This window comes from Balaenoptera physalus, assembly GCF_965194825.1.
Source record: "Balaenoptera physalus genome assembly, chromosome: X".
Lineage (NCBI taxonomy): Eukaryota > Metazoa > Chordata > Mammalia > Artiodactyla > Balaenopteridae > Balaenoptera > Balaenoptera physalus.
This window is the reverse complement of record NC_138903.1, coordinates 116,458,828-116,471,159: the sequence shown is the minus strand read 5'-3', so window position 1 is coordinate 116,471,159 and position 12,332 is coordinate 116,458,828. Positions and strand designations below refer to the sequence as shown.

The window sequence follows — 12,332 nt, the reverse complement described above, 5'->3', positions numbered from 1 at the left end:
CATGACACCACACTTAAAATATCCACCCCAGATGGTCGTTGACTTACCTCCTTGCACTGGGATCATTGTTAATAGTCTGGAGTCTTTGTGGGGGTTTTTTGTTTATTTATTTTTTTGAACCTGAAGTTAGGAAGTGGCCATGCCAGAACTCTTCAGATTCCCATGGCAGAATTCCACATTAGTGGGTTGAATGTTGCCCCCCCCCCAAATATATGTCATGTCTTAACATCCAGAAACTGTGGCTGTGACCTTATTTGGAAAAAGGGTCTTTGCAGATGTAATTAGGCTAAGGATCTTGAGATGAATTCATCCTAAATTCAATGACAGGTGGCCTTACAAGAGAAAGGCAGAGGGAGATTTGGGACACACAGGGGAGAAAGCCATGTGAAGATGGAGGAAGAGATTGGAGTCATGCAGCCCCAAGACAAGGAATGCCTGAAGCCACCAGAAGCTAGAAGAGGCCAGGAAGGTATGATAGTTAATTTCATGTGTCAACTTGGCTGGGCCACAGGATACTTGGATATTTGGTCAAATATCATTCTGGGTGTTTCTGTGAGGGTGTTCTGGATGAGATTAACATTTAAATCAGTGGACTTAGAGTAAAGCAGATTGCCCTCCATAATCTAGGTGGGCTTCATCCAATCAGTTGGAGGCCTAAATACAGAACAAAAAGACCAGGCTCCCCTGAGCAAGAGAGAATTCTCTAGGGTAGCCTTCAGACTTGATCTGAGACCTGGCTCTTCCTGGTTCTATAGCAGACTGCCTTCAGACTCAAACTGGGACATTAGCTCTCCTGGGTCTTGAGCTTGCTAGCCCACTTGGCAGATTTTGGACTTGTCAGCCTCCATATTCCTTATAATTAATTGATCAATAGAGCAATCGATCGACAGGTCCTATTGGTTCTGTTTCTCTGGAGAACCCTAACACAGGATCTTCTGCTGGGTGTTTCAGCAGGATCATGGCCTTGCTGACACCTTGATTTCAGACTCCTGTCCTCCAGAACTATGAGAAAATACATCTCCATTGTTTTAAGCCATCCAGTTTGTGGTAATTTTTTATGGCAGCCCTAGAAAACTAAGATAGTCACCATGGCCTCTGACTTCTTAAGGACCTGGGCCAGGTGGCCTTTGGAACATTTTCAGAAACATGGACTTCCCTGAGTATTTTTAAGCCCAACATATGAGTCAGGGACATATGCAGAAGTAAGGAAGCACAGTCATAGAAGCACACAGACCAGGATTCCAGTTCTGATTCTAGCACTTACCACCTGAATGGATTCAAGAACCTCACTTATTTTATATATAGTAGTGTGTGTGTGTTAATCCCAAGCTCCTAATTTATCTAGTCCCCCCCCATTTCCCTTTTGGTAATCATAAAGTTTGTTTTCAAAATCTGTGAGTCTGTTTTGTAAATAAGTTCATTTATATCATTTTTTAAAATTAGATTCCATATATGAGTGATAAAATATATTTGTCTTTCTCTGACTTATTTTGCTTAGTATGATAATCTCTAGGTCCATCCATGTTGCTGCAAATGGCATTATTTTGTTCTTTTTTATGGCTGAGTAGTAGTCCATTATATATATGTACCACAGAAAAGGAATGAATATATGTATATGTATAACTGAATCACTATGCTGTACACCTGAAACTAACACAACATTGTAAATCAACTATAATCCAATAAAATTTAAAAGAAAAGAACCACACAACCTCTACGAAGCTATTTCCTCATCTAAGCAATGAGGATACCTCCTATCTTTCTAGGGTCCTATGAGGAATAGAGATAACACAGGTAAAGTGCCTGGCCCAGAGTAGTAATTATAAATTGTTTTTCTTCTTCTCCCCCCACCCCCCTTCCCTCCTTCTCCTCTAATATGAAAGCTTTACAGACAATACTTCTTCCAATCCCATCTGGCCTGACATCCCTTGACTCCAACCAAAATGCCTTAAACCGATTTTCGCAGCATGTGCCGTGAGCCCCCCATTCCTGCCTCAGTGCTTTGCACCCCTTTGCCCCACCTACAAAAATCCTCTTCCTCCTCAAAGGCACAGCTCAAGCTCCCCTGCTCCAGGAAGTTTTCTGTCAACACCCAGCCCAGGGTCCTCCCTCCATCCTCCAAACTGCTACAACACACACTCTCTGAACAGTTCCTCTCACTCTCAGTAAGGAACCATCTCACGTGCTTCGGTTCCTATCTGCAGCCACTTCCCACATGCGATCAGGCACGGTGGGAATTGGAAAGCATTTCCCACGGAAACGACGTTACGGAGAGTAGCCAGACTAGCAAAAAGTGTGCTCAATACTCTATTGGGCTTTGCGCTTCTGGAAAGCAGGCCCCACATGCGTTCCAAGTATTACAATTATGATCCATTACGCATAAGGAGGAGCAATATAGACGGTGCCCCGCTGTCCTGGCCACACCATCCTGCGTAGCTGCCTCCTGGGCTCAGATCCATCCATTCCGTCCCAGGAAGGCTGCCTGTTCCCCAGGGCCCTGGTCTGGGCCCAGACCACCCAGACAGGTGGCTACAGGTGTCCAGAGAGAGGCCACCAGCCCAGCTGGGCACCTGGCACAGAGATGAACCAGCCTGACACGCAGGAAGTGCTTGCCAGACCCAACAGGGAGGAGGGGGCCTCCTTGCCCTTGTTTGTGGCTAGTGGTCGTGGCTGCGGGGGGCAGAGGGACTGGAGGAGGGGCGGGCCTGGCCCACACTGAGGCCCCAGCGAGCCCGGGCGTCTTTCCTGGGACAGGGCTGCCTTTTCAGCCCCGCCCAAGCCTGGATAATCAATCACTTGCCTTTCAGCGGGGTGAGGCTCAGAGATGGGCAATCCCTCTGGCTGCGGTTCGGGGCTGGGGGCTCTTCCTCGGGCCCACAGGGAGGTAGCGGGCAGCTCAGCACTTCGCCTGGGGCTGGAAGGACAAAACTGGTTTGTGTCTGGGTCAGCTCATTTAACTCCTTCGTGCCTTCTACCCAATCCTGAAACTAGCTTGATCAACATCACCTGGGTGCTTATTAGAAATGCAGACACTCAGCCCCCACACCTACGCATTCAAAATCTGCATTTTAATAAGATCCCCAGGTGATTCGTATGCGCATTAAAGTTTGAAAAGCACTGCCTTAATTGTTCAAGGCGGAATGGACTGAAACCTGGATTTGCAATTTGAAGACTGGAGGCAGCAATGGTGGATTTCAGCCACTCTCCAAGAAGAAAAACTTCAGCAGCAAGGCTGGTGTGGATAAAAGCCAGATTCCCTACAGCCCAGCCCAGCCTTCCAAAACTCCAGAGGTGGAGAGTTTCCAGCTGAGATACATGAGGGTCTTCTGATTGTGATGAGTGTCCATAAACCCAGGACTGACTGTACTTGTATTTATGTGTTTGTTTTATCTTCTCAACTGGACTACAAAGTTTAAAACGTCAGGAATCATACTGTATATGTATGAGTATATCTATTATAGGAGGAAAATGGTATATAATTAATGAGCACAAGCTCTAAAGTAGGCAGACATGCCTTGTAGGCTCAGAATTTCCAAATTTACAGTGTGGTCTTAGCCATGGCGCAAGCTCTTCTGGAGACTTTCAGTGACTCAGTTTCCTCATCTGTAGTACTAGTACTCGTGAAAACCTACCTCCCAGGATTGTTGGAGGATGAAATGAGTAAACATCAAAAGTGTACCTGGGGCTTCCCTGGTGGCGCAGTGGTTGAGAGTCTGCCTGACAATTCAGGGAACGTGGGTTCGAGCCCTGGTCTGGGAGGATCCCGCGTGCCGCGGAGCAGCTGGGCCCGTGAGCCACAGTTACTGAGTCTGCGCGTCTGGAGCCTGTGCTCCGCAACGGGAGAGGCCGCGATGGTGAGAGGCCCGCGCACCGCGATGAAGAGTGGCCCCCGCTTGCCACAACTAGAGAAAGCCCTCGCACAGAAACGACGAGCCAACGACCCAACACAGCCATAAATAAATTAAAAAAAAAAAGTGTACCTGGTAAATAACCGGCCCTCGAGGAAACAGTCACGCCTTCCCCTTTGAATCTCCCCACTCCCAGTGCCTAGCTCCAGGCCAGCAGGTTTTAAATGCTAAAGAAAAATATGCTAGGTGATTGATCACCCTGATGGTCCTGAATAAAATACATTCTCAATAAATAACTTGCTGTTTTCTTGCTGCTGTTTTGCCAAATATCAAAGCAAATCATTCTTGTCATGGAAATTTGGGGAAAACACAGGAAGGTCTTAAAGAAAAGTCTAGCTCTTTTCCCACCACCCCCCAATCACCCGGAGGCGGAGGCTCGGGCGAGTTCAAGATTCAGCTCCACTGGGAAGCCAGGGCCATGGCCCAGGAAGGCATTGATGCTGGAGCAGCAGTGGGCTTTACAAGGGGTTCTGAAGACCGTCCAGTCCGGGATGACCTAGCAAGTGGAATTCGAGAAGCTGCCAAAGCCTATCTTTGTGAGCTTGCATCCAGCTGGGATGAGCCCGGGTATGATGAATTGGTGGAGGCCCTTTGTGCCGAACACCAAAGCAGCCTAATTAAGGCTGGTGAGGACAGGTAACGAGGGGATTGCATAGACCTCTGTAAGATTGACAAGAGGCAAGTCAACTGTTGGTTGCAGTTGTGTGGTAGTTAAGGACTATAGCAGAGTCTCAGGCCAAGGATGTCGTCAAGGGGGAGTACTTCAAGTGCAAGAAACAAACAAATAAAAAACTTGGCTTTTGTTCCTCAAAAAAAAAAACAAAAAAGTCTGAAAACTTTTGCTCTAATACCACCACCCAGCAACAGCATAACATGTTGATACTACTAACATTTTGGAGTATTTCCTTTCAGATACAAAGATAGAGATAGAATGAATAGGAAGGTCATAATAATTATCCGTTATTTCTGTTGTTTTACACAAAAGTTTGTTGGTCTCTGAAGACAATGGACCCCTGGATTTCCTTCCTTGCTGAGTGCTGGGTGTGTGGGTTCTGGAAACCCAGGCCTTGGAACCAGCCCAACTAAGACATTTCCCTGGTTCCATGGCTCGCCTCAGTCACTCAGATCACCAAATGATGTGTGTTGCACAACCATACTTTCTTTTTTTGTTTGTTTCATTAAGTAGTACCTGGTTCTCAATGCTAACATATATTTTTTAACATCTTTATTGGAGTATAATTGCTTTACAATGGTGTGTTAGTTTCTGCTTTATAACAAAGTGAATCAGTGATACATATACATATATCCCCATATCTCTTCCCTCTTGGGTCTCCCTCCCTCCCACCCTCCCTATCCCACCCCTCTAGGTGAACACAAAGCACCGAGCTGATCTCCCTGTGCTATGCGGCTGCTTCCCACTAGCTATTTTACATTTGGTAGTGTATATATGTCCATGCCACTCTCTCACTTCATCCCAGTTTACCCTTCCCCCTCCCCACGTCCTCAAGTCCATTCTCTAGTAGGTCTGCGTCTTTATTCCTGTCCTGCCCCTAGGCTCTTCATGACCATTTTCACAACCATACTTTTGAAGACTCTGTGCAGAATAGAAAGTCGTGAAATAAGAACACATTTGTATTGGTGAACATTCGAACCTAATCTATGTTTCCAACCTAGTTTTTAGTGAAATAATGAGGAGTTGAAATAAGGGGCTAGGGGACGAGTGCCTTTGAAAATTTCACTCTGGCTTTGTCTACCACAGACCCTCTAAGCCAGGCACAGTTTCCACTTTAATTGAGAGAGAGGGGAGGTAGTTGAAATTGAGCAGGAGACATTCTTTCATTAATCTAGGGGAGTGGAGAGCCTGTTAGGCAAACAGGAATGCTTGCAATCTCACATTCACTACTCTGGCCCCAAGAGGAGCTGGCATCCCCAGTGAGGCAGTGGCTAGCTCTAAGGCACCTGGCCTTCAAATAGCTGAGGATTTAGAAATCAGAATTCTTGTTAGGCCTTGGTAAACGGCCATCAGGGCCAACCTATTCAGATGCAGGCCGGGATTCTGACGACCCTGAGCCCCTACTCCCCAAAGAATTTGAGGATGTGGGCCTGACCCCCAGGCTTTCGTGATCTGGATAAATGCTGTTTCTCTTCCCTCCTTTGCCCAAATCTTATCCATGATCCTGAAGGTATTAAGTTTGAAGTAAAAGGCACGGTTTCAAGTCCTTATTTCTGTCACTTGTAATATATGTGAGACCTTGGCTGCTGCACTGAACCCCAGATCCTCAGTTTCCACATCTGTAAAATGAGGCTAATGATATTACTTCTCTCCTTGGTTTAGTGTGAGGATTCATTGAGATAGCCTCCAGAAAGTTCCCTGGGCTCGGGGAATGCGTTCAGTCAGTGAGAGTCAGAGTGGGGGATTCCCTCCCCCCTGTACCTGAGAGACTCTGTCATTTCTTTAATCTGAAATTCACTTCTCTTTCATCTCTTCGCCAAATCCTTGATGCCGATTTCATGTCTGGAGTCCAGCCTCTTTTGCTTCCTATTGGTCCAAACAGCTGCTAATAAACACGGTACATCTTTCTCACACCTGCGCCTAGGACCACATCAAGGGGCCTGCTGGCTCCACCGTTTAGCCCTCCCAAGCTCATCCCTGACTCTCCCTCTGCCTTTCTTTCCATGGAGAAAGAACTTTCATCCACTTCTTCCACTTTGCCATTTCTCCTTAAATGTCATTACTGGGACAGCCTCCCAGTTTTTTATTCACTAAGCCATCTTTCTTCATTCAAATCCCACTCACTTCAAAAGCCTTGCTTAAAAAATACAACCAGAAAAAAACTAGTAATCAAACTCAAGGGGTGGGGAGGAAAGTGTTCCTTTCACTGTCAATCAAAGCATAGTTACCCTGAAAAAAACAATCAACATTTTTTTTTAAAAAGCTGATAGCCTGTGCTGGGCAGGGTGTGATGAGAACACACTGTCACGTGGTCAGAGTGTATATTGGTTCAACCCTTTGGAAAGCATTTGGGCAAGATTTATGGAACCATAAACATGTTCATACTCATTAACGCCATATTTCAATTTCTATTAGATGACTTTAAGGAAATAGTAAGAAATTTGGGTGAAAAGGCATTATACTAATATATATTCATTGTAGTGTTAGTTACAATAGAGAAACATTGGAAACCACCTAAAGGGCTAACAACAAGAAAACTGTAAAATAAGTGACACTGAATCCCCTAGGTGTAGTCCACAGTTCTTGAAATAATAACTATGAAGTATCTGCCTAGAAAAGTTTTTAGTGTGAAAAGCAAGGTACAACAAAGTGTGTGTGTGTGTGTGTGTGTGTGTGTGTATAGAAATGAGTAGGGAAAGACTTTAAAATGTTTTTAAAAAACAGTAAAGTACTACCAGCGTCTGTGTTGAGTTGTAATTATGAATAGGGAGGGATTTTCTTTTTCTCTACTTTTCAGAGGTTCTGTCATGTGGTTATATTACTGTTATAAATATATATAAATTATATGTTACTTTTATAAATATATATATCTGAAGCCTCCCTGGAATTAAGGAGTTCAGAACAAGAAGTTCCCTTCCCAAAGAAGGACCACCACAAACAGCCCTCTACCCTTGCCATGTTGGTGAAACCACCAAGAAACCAACCCCCCAAGGGACCCTATTTTGGGATCCACTAATCCCAAAGCTAGAGCCTCCATGGGAAACACTTGCTAAATCTTGGGCTTGCAATGAAACACCTGGAGGATCCGGAATGGGAGGCCGAGAGGAGCTCTGCTCGGGGGCTGTCCCTTCCCCGCCCCCCTCCCCATGCCTGGGGGAAGGGAATTCTAAGTGGAATCAGGGAAGAAAAAACTCTGACTCCAGGCTCTTAAGAGACGGTGAATTGGGGCAAATACTTCCCAGGAAGAAAGTTTTAGTGGCCATTTGGAAAACTGAAAGAAGCAATTCAGGTGTGTGTGCTCCCGCAGTGATTGGGAATTAGGGCTTTCTCCAAGGCGTGGACTGGATTTGGGAGACAAAGGAACAGGATTGGAGCCAGAGTGTTTCAGGGTTGGAAGGGACTTAAAGAGGAAGCCGGAAAGGAACTCAAGTTTCCTGAGTGCTGGCTACTATGTGCCAGACACTTTAAAAACAGTATCGCTTTAATCCTCAGGATAGCTCAGTCAGGAAGGTATGATGGTCCTTGACTTTCCAGGCGAGGGAACTGAGGCTCAGAGAATATCTGTCCAAGGTTACACAGCGGCCAGTGGCCGAGCCAGGAGGCAGACCTCCAGCTGTCTGACTCCAGAGCCCTGCCCTTTCCTCTAGGTCTAGGTCAACCCCTTTCTTTTGAAGATGAGAAACCTCAAAGTCAGGGAGGGGAAGTGATTATACCTTGTTGCAGAGCTCTTCAGAAAGAGGACAGGACTTGAAGCCCAGCGCTCTTTCCACTTCCCCCCAGGGCTGTCGCCCACATTTGCCTGGAGGCTTCTGCACAATCTGTTGCAGGAAGGGGACCCCTTCCAGGGCCCAGGAGTGGGCTCTTGTCTAACACTCGGAAATGAATTGTCCGAGGATACTCACGTGCTGACAAAGCAAGAGACTTTATTGGGAAGGGGCGCCCGGGGGAAAGCAGCAGGGTGAGGGAACCCAGGAGAACTGCTCTGCCGTGTGGCTCGCAGTCTCGGGTTTTATGGTGATGGGATTCGTTTCCAGCTTGTCTCTGGCCAATCGTTCTGACTCAGGGTCCTTTCTGGTGGCGCGTGCAGCCGCTCAGCCAAGATGGATTCCAGCGAGGAGGATTCTGGGAGGTTGGCAGGGCATGTGGACTGGTGTCTCCTCTCTCCTTTTGACCTTTCCCATATTCTTCTGGTTGCTGGTGGCTTGTTAGTTCCCTGTTCCTTACCAGGACCTCCTGTCCTAAAATAACTCATGCAAATTGTTATTTTCCTTGCCTGGCCAGGGCGGTCGGTTTCAGTCAGTGTTTCCCCTAACAAACCTGCTGTTTCTATCAAGTTCCCCTTTCTGGGGCAACTCCTGCTTGCGTGGGAAGCCCAGGTTGATGTCTCTCTGGGTTCTTTGCAATTTGGGACTTATTGTTATTAACATCACTATTATTTTTATTTCATTTGATCGTTCGCTTCTGTATTTCCTCCCGGGCTGGGAGTATTTGTGGCAAAACATTATCTGTGAAGTAAAGAACATGTAACTGAATACAGAAAAGCTGTTCACCCTGGGGCTTTATGTTTGAAACCGAAGTCGGCACGACCATTGAGTGTATTATCTGGATGATATCTAATACCACCGCTTTAGAGTGTGAGAGTGAGCCCTTTTCTTAACAGAAAAAAAATCAGAAAAGAATATTGACCTTCCTAATGTTTCCCAGCACAAAGAAATCCATCTACTGTAGATTCCAAGACAGACCAGACCAATATGTTGACATGCTGGGCTCAGATTTCATTCCTGAAAATCTGGAACCTTATGCTGTATAAATAACATGATCTTTTCCTTCGTTCGAATCACAGGGGAAAACAACTGCTGGCAGATCTCAGAGTTTGCCCTCCCCGCTAACTGTCCCCTCAAATCCTAACTTGCTACCCACAAGTCATGATTCGCATATTTTCATTTGAAGAGTTTTGAAACATTCTGGAAATCATAGGGGGAAAGAGAATCAAATCCTCCTGAGACATACAGTAAGGGGAAAAAAATTTTTAAGAAAAAAAACATAAAAAGAAATGTCTTGCATATATATGTGTATATTGAAATAGTTCATGGGACTTCATAGTACATTTTCTAGCATTGCCTTGTCAGATATAGAAGCACTGTTAGATCTCTCTTCATTTTCCAGAAGAACAAACTGGTGTGCAGAGAAGGCATATGCCCAAAGCCATATAAGGAACTGGCTAACTTTGACTTCTGGTCACGTTCTCACTTCTCTGGGCCGATCAGAAGAGCTAAATACCATATTTTAGTCTTGGTAGAATAACTTTCTGCCTAAACCCCTATCATTTCCTGGTAAAAGCTTTGATATTAACAAAGTGATTATTAGAAGTCGTTATCATTCTAAACATGTTTACATGTCTTAGAGTAGTGTTACATTTGCTACTGTTTAAATTACAGCCAAACCCTCTGATAGAATTCTAGATTATTCAAATAGCAGAAGAGTTGAGGGCAGTGGCCATTCCTTATTCTTCTCTATATTCCCAGAGTGCTTAGCACTGTGCCTTGCACCTTGGGTCATTCATATAAACCAACTGAATTAATGGAAATTAGCCTATGGCCCATTCCTAGGCTGTTGCCTGTGGTACATTTTCAGAGACAATGGAATGTACTGTACAGATAGAACTTGGTTGGAAGCTGAGTGACCTTGAGTGAGTGATTTCAATAAATATCTTGGGAGTAGAAGCAGGGTCTCTGACACTCTACTGGTTTTTTCCATGCAGACTTACTCCTCTCTAGTCCATTCTCACCAATATGCCTTCCAGTGTGTTCCCATTGTCATCAAGTCCAAACTCCTCATAGGGTCTTCTATGGCCTACCATGCCAACTCCAACACCCAGGTGTCCCCATCTCCTCCCCACCTCTGCCCTGGGCTGGAGCCAAATGCTATTAGTCTCTGCTCCCCCGCCATCCAAGGCCAGACTCTTAGATGCCTCGATGCTTCTCCCTTGAACACCCAACTCTCCCCTATTCTTGGCGAGTGAACTTCTACTCATCCTTTATTTAGTTCTCGCGTCATCTCCACGAATCTTCCCCTATTTCTGCATTCAGAGTGCGGCATTCCCTTTCCTGCGCTCACACAGCACCCTGTATGTCTGTACGTAGCACGTGCCACACTGCGTTGAAACACATTGCTTAGATGTCTGTGTCCCCTGCAAAAGTGTGATTTTTTTGAGGGCGGGGACCGGATTTTGCTCATTTCTGAGTCCATGGTGCCTAGCACAGAGCCTGGTCAGAGTAGCCTGGCCCATTTAATGATGTCTAAACTGCCCTGAGGAGTTTTAATGGGTGAGACCACAGCAAGAGTGCAGTGAGGGTGTTCTCTCTTAGTTGGGGGAGGAGTCAGAGGGAAAGTCTAGCATTTCTGCGGGCTCCCAATCTCCTTATAAGGAGGAGTTTTACTTCCTGGAGCATTAGGATAATAGTCAAACGTCACTGTTGCCTGGCTTCGCCCCACTTCCCACCCCTCCACTCTATTTCCACTCTGCCGCACAACTCCACTCCCCACTATAAGGTTTGGTTTTCTTTTTTCCTGAACCCGGGCCATGGCAGTGAAATCCCGGAATCCTAACCACTAGGCCACCAGGAAACTCCCTAAGGCCTGGTTTTCTGTGAGTAAGGTGCGGGGGCAATAACTAGCTTTAAAATCCGATCAGATATTTCAAGATCTACCAGGAGGCCTCACCCATCCTGCCAAACAGCAGCCTCTCAGACGGACTGGTTGTCTTAGAGAATGATGGGGGAAACTGGGTCTTTCCATGAGTCAAGGTCAGTTACTACCTTAAAAGTGGTAAGATAGTGCTTTCAGGAAATAGGGTTTTATTACTTTCCATCATGTAATAACAGTAAGAAAGTGTTGCCCAAAGAGATTGGGTTCACCTCTTTGAATGAATATAAGGAAATAAAGTGAAACAATCAGGTTACTATCAGCAAAGGATTCCAAGTGGGTGCTCTAAAGACATTTGGTCTCTTTAGTAGGGCTAGTGTATGATTAAGACACATTTGATATGATTTTGACTTGCAGATCTCTTTTCATAGATGTTCCAGAGCAGCAGTATCCAGTAGAACTTTCTGAGATGATGGGTATATTCTATATTTGCATTGTCCAATATGATAGTCACTAGCACAAGTGGCTGCTAGGCACTTGAATTGTAGCTAGTGCAACTGAACTGAATTTAAAATTTTTCTTTATATGTATAACTGATTCACTTTGCTGTACAGCAGAAACTAACACAGCATTGTAAATCAACTATGCTTCAATAAAAAATTTTTTTAAATAAAAAATAACTTTCTTAATTCCAATGAATTTCTTTTTAAATAGCTATGGTTGTCTAGCGGTTAGCATATTGGACAGTACAATTCCAAAGTAAATCTCAGGCCAGTGAAGGCCCCAATCACCTTGCCACCTATAGATCAAGATCAGTTTGTCTCTGGCAAACTTTCTTTTAACAAAGCAATTATTATTATTATTATTTTTGGCCTCACCGCATGGCTTGTGGGATCTTAGTTCCCTGACCAGGGATTGAACCCCGGGCCCCAGCAGTGAAAGCGCTGAGTCCTAACCACAGGACCACCAGGGAATTCCTGCAACGAAGCAATTTTTAGAAAAATTACTATAAATACTTTCCTGAAAAGGGAAAAAATTCATTATTCCTAATCTTAGGATTGTTACAACCACTGATACATTTTGGTACATATTTTACCCACTTTGCC

At 45.1% G+C, this 12,332-nt stretch overlaps 1 pseudogene across 1 annotated transcript; it reads left to right on the top strand.

Annotated features, from left to right (window-relative positions):
- Nucleotides 1-4,198: 4,198 nt before the first annotated feature.
- Nucleotides 4,199-7,129, top strand: LOC309652187 (small ribosomal subunit protein eS12 pseudogene; annotated as a pseudogene). Its single transcript has one exon. The product of its transcript is annotated as a small ribosomal subunit protein eS12 pseudogene (transcript).
- Nucleotides 7,130-12,332: the final 5,203 nt, after the last annotated feature.